Genomic DNA, 4,428 nt, shown 5'->3' on the forward strand with positions numbered 1-4,428 from the left:
TGTAAATGGTGCTTTTGTCCTGAATGCAAATGATATGCTCATACAGGTAATGTTTATCTGAACATTTTGATATCTTATTTGCATTTTTATGAGTTCATGTGAATTAGTTATGAATTTTCAAAGTTTTGGTCAAACGGTCAAAGGGCATTCGAGGGACCTCGACGGAAAAAGTAAGGGCAAAACTGAGCAAGCTCGAAAAGTAAGGGCAAAACCCGTGGGTAGGAACCAACTAGGGGTAAAAATGCAATTGTCCCATTCTTTTATGTTATCATTTCCTATCCGGAGTTCTTCATGGAGGCTCAACATGGTGGTTCATCAAGTATTTAATTCATTCTCGAAGTGTTCTTCAAGATTCTTGTTGGAGGAGTTCAAGCAGTCTTCATCTTGCATTGAGAAGTGCAATTCCTTCTATCCTATCTTTTGAGATGGTGTTATGTCATTCTTGAAAATTTCTTCATGTTTCATGATTCACATGTTGTCAAGAATGAGGTATTTAAAATCCATCAACCTCTTCACTGGAGTTGTCTTGGGTTGTATTTAACCTAAAAGATTTTCCGGGAACGAATTGTGTAGAATTTGAGCTTGTGGTGAAAAAATAGAAGAAATGATGTTGGGCCATCAGATGAGAGATTGATGGCACAGGTCCGGATGGTGGGATCTTTGCACAAAATTTGCAAAAAGGTCCAACATTACAAGCAATTTTTATTTCACTGCCCTCCCATGTCTGTACCAAATCCTTACAGAGCGAAGGCATGGGATCGAAGATTTCTTGGCTGCGGCTGCGGCAGCGGCTGCGGCTACGGCGGCGGCGCAGATCCTGAGCCAAGCTGGGCGGGCACGTGCAACAAAGAAGCTGATCCATCTCCTCCTCGATGTCTCCAATCCGTTTCTTCGCCCGTGGCGTGATTTGAGTCAGATTGGATCGGATTCCTCACCTCCTCCCCACTCTCAGGCTCCCAGATCAGCTCTTCGTCGTCCTCCTCCGCCCACCCCCCGTCACCTCCTCTCGCGATTCAGCACTAGCTTGGCGGTCGTGGATCCTTGCCTCCTTCCCGGCCGACCGCTTCTTGTTCTGCGAATAGGCCACCACGGTTCTTCATTCTTCAGGTAAAATATAAATGTTAATTTTTTGTTAGCTAGTAGATTGATACTTCATCTCTATAGTTGTATATTCTTTCTACTTGTTAATGTTGAATCTGTCCATTTAGTTGCTGGGTAACAACGGAAGAAGAATGGGTAGCAGCCCGAGTAGCATAGAAGCTGATCTGCTCTGGGGTGATTCTTATGTTTGTTGGATTCTTATTTTTTCCAGAAGTAGCAAGTTGATTAGTGCTATTACTTACTTATGGTATTGTGTAGTGCTACTGGCTCATGGAGATCTTGTGTTGGCTTCAATGGCTACTTCAGCCATACCAAGCGTGTGTACCAACTGTACATAAACACTATCCGATTTCTAGCAGGAAGCAATACACTAGAAAATCTAGCTATTCTGGTGAGATGCACTAGTACACGAAGTAGGCTGCTCTGGCTTCGTCGATTCTTCAGCGGCAAGCCGAAATGCGCACACATGAGACACAATGGCTATTTTTCTTTTTCTGTCTCTCCGAGATACATATGCTGAATAGGCACAAAGATGCCATTACATATTTTTCTAGGGGATTCGTTGGGTTGGCTATTCCTTTTAAATGCTTACTGATGATCTTTCATCCCCCAAATTCTGACATTTGTTATTGGCTGGGTGCTCGCTCCAGTATTTTTATGCACATGAATATTTTCCTGTCCTTCTGAGAGTAATTAATTACATTTCCATAATCTTTCCCATAAGCCATGCCTTTGATATGACCCATGTGGCAGAAGTTTGACATGGAAAAGATGATCCCGAGTCTAAATTTGCAATTCTCATCACATGATCCAGTAATGGAGGGTAGCAGTGCGATGTCTCCTCTAGGAGAGCCCTCAATTCCAATGATCGCAGCATGTGCACCAGCACTATCAGGTGACAATAGAGATACGAGAAAATCAAGATATCCTAATGTATCTAACATTATGTTAATCCCTTGTGTGCTATTGGTTGCTAAAAAATTGTTTGCAACCATGGAATCGGTCAACAGTGTTCAAAATCAAGATTATAGCGATGCAACGTCATTCGCAGAAATTAACTCCCCAATGCTTCTCATTGATGACTCCAATCACCGGAAAAAAAAGAATCATTCTCTCAAGAGCTACACACAATTTTTTATTTTAATATAATGTACGTAACTTCTTATTTTTGTCCATATTAAACTGCATGAATACATTCATGTTTGATAGGAAAATATACATTTATCATATGTCATGTCCATGTCAAACCTCAGGTGGCAAACAAATATGCTAAAACTAAACATCTGAGATATGTATGGTAGAAATTAGACAACCCTATTGTGTTATAACACTTGTCACAACATGTAATACTCGCAATAAATGGACATTCCATATGGGAGTAGTAATTTTTGGCAGTGACAAAATGAGATCTCATAACCGAATAACATGTAGTCTTCAGAAGTGAGATGGTGTTGTCACGTGAGGGTAATGTTACTGAACTTGCAATCAATGTTGTAGGGTTCTTTGTATAAACCCTAGTGTGACGAGGAATTGAAGCCAAAAGTAGGGATGATATTTGATGACATTGCCTCGGTGCTGGAATTTTACAGGACATATGCACACAATGTCGGATTTGGTGTGCGTCTTGGACAACAGAGGGTCGTAGATAATGTGCTTCAATGGAAACGCTTCCTGTGTGCAAATGAAGGCTTCCGTCCCGAGAAAGGTATGGTTGTTGTTGAGGCTTCAAAGAAAAGGACAAAGGTTAAATTGACTAGATGTGGATGTGAAGCTTATATATATGTCACTCGAGAAAGTAATGGAAGATACAAGATAGCTTCACTCACTTAATATCACAATCACGCTTTTGTGCTAGCAAGCCAGCAACACTTGATTAGATCCAATCGTCAAGTTAGTGAGAGAGTGAAGACAACACTTCACGATTGTCAGAAAGCTAGCATTGGCACTGCCTTAGCATATAGGCTGCTTAATGTTAGTGCTGGTGGTTTTCAGCATGTTGGGTGCACCCAGAAAGCCCTACAGAATCACTACGGTGGGCTGAAAAATAAAATAAGAAATTGCAATGCTCAAATGTTGGTGGGCCAATTTGGTAGATTGAAGGCTCTGAACCCTGCATTTTTCTTTGAATATGAAGTTGATGAGGTCGGTACATTGATTCGTTTATTCTGGACGGATGCATCAAGTAGGAAATTGTCACACCCTAGCTAGTCATGCATTAGAGTGTTGCATCATGTTTACTCTTTCATCAGAAACTTGAAATGGGGATGACAGAACCCCCAGTCCCCTCTGAAACCAACTAGGGTTACTAAAATAATTTTTCAATGAACCTGAAATGCCCTTCTAAAATGCCCATCATTTTTGCCTTGGTCCAGAACCTCTGCCAAAAGTGGTGCACATTTTCCTAGGCCATCCTAAGGTTTTTGATTTAAATCATAAATATTTGAATTTGGGCATTTAAAATAATATAAAATATTTAAATGCTCAAATATCTCCAAACTGAAATGTTTCATGTTGGAAATAATCCAACTATGGACCAGGAGTAGTTTGGTGATTTTTGGAGTTGCCTAGGTATTTTATTTAATTCAACAAAGTTGCAGATATATTAAATAAAAAAACAGAAATAGAAAAAAGGTGGAAAACTTACATGTGTGGCCCAGCCAGCTGGCCGGCCCAGCTAGCCAGCCCAGCCCACCACCGCCGTCGTCCTCCTGGCGCCAGTCGGCCAGGCGTGTGGCCGGCGCGCCCGCACGGCCACCGCGCCACGCCACCTCTCTCCCTGCCTGCCTGCCCTCCCCTCCTCGCCTCGGTGTCCCTGGACGACGCCACGCCTCCTCCCTGCTCTCTCTCACTCTCCCCCGACTCTCCCTCGCTCTCTCTCTCTCCCGGCCGAACACCACCGTCGCCGCCGTTCGCCATAGCCACCATCTCCGGCCACCCCTCGCTCCCCCGATTAGCTCAGGAGCTCCGCCTCGACTCCCTCTTCCTCCCCACCGCTCCACAGCTCCCCGGAAGCCCTGCATCGCCGCCACGTCGCCGTTCCCCTCTTCGGGCTCCGACCGTCGCTGCCGTCGAATTCACCGTCACCAGCGCGTCCCCGAGCCCGCTATCCATCCCTGCAGCTCCGCGGTGAGCCCCCGGATCATTTCCCCCTTCTCCCCTGGTCTCTTTCGACCTCTAGGCCCTAGCCCCACCTCGGCCGAGACCTCCACGCCGCCGGCGATGTCGCCGTCGTGGCCACGGTCGCCGTAGCACCCAACCGAGCGCACCATCGTGCTCCCCGCCTCACCAGGAGCACGCAGCACGCACCAACGCTTCCCCAAACCCCCT

At 45.1% G+C, this 4,428-nt stretch overlaps 1 long non-coding RNA gene across 1 annotated transcript; it reads left to right on the forward strand.

Annotated features, from left to right (window-relative positions):
- Positions 1–763: 763 nt before the first annotated feature.
- On the forward strand, positions 764–2,799 carry LOC123176584 (uncharacterized). Its single transcript, XR_006488587.1, has 3 exons — positions 764–1,107; positions 1,855–1,996; positions 2,691–2,799. It is a non-coding gene; the product is annotated as an uncharacterized lncRNA (long non-coding RNA).
- The last annotated feature ends 1,629 nt before the right edge of the window (positions 2,800–4,428 follow it).

Source organism: Triticum aestivum, unplaced genomic scaffold, assembly GCF_018294505.1.
Source record: "Triticum aestivum cultivar Chinese Spring unplaced genomic scaffold, IWGSC CS RefSeq v2.1 scaffold83071, whole genome shotgun sequence".
Classification (NCBI taxonomy): domain Eukaryota; kingdom Viridiplantae; phylum Streptophyta; class Magnoliopsida; order Poales; family Poaceae; genus Triticum; species Triticum aestivum.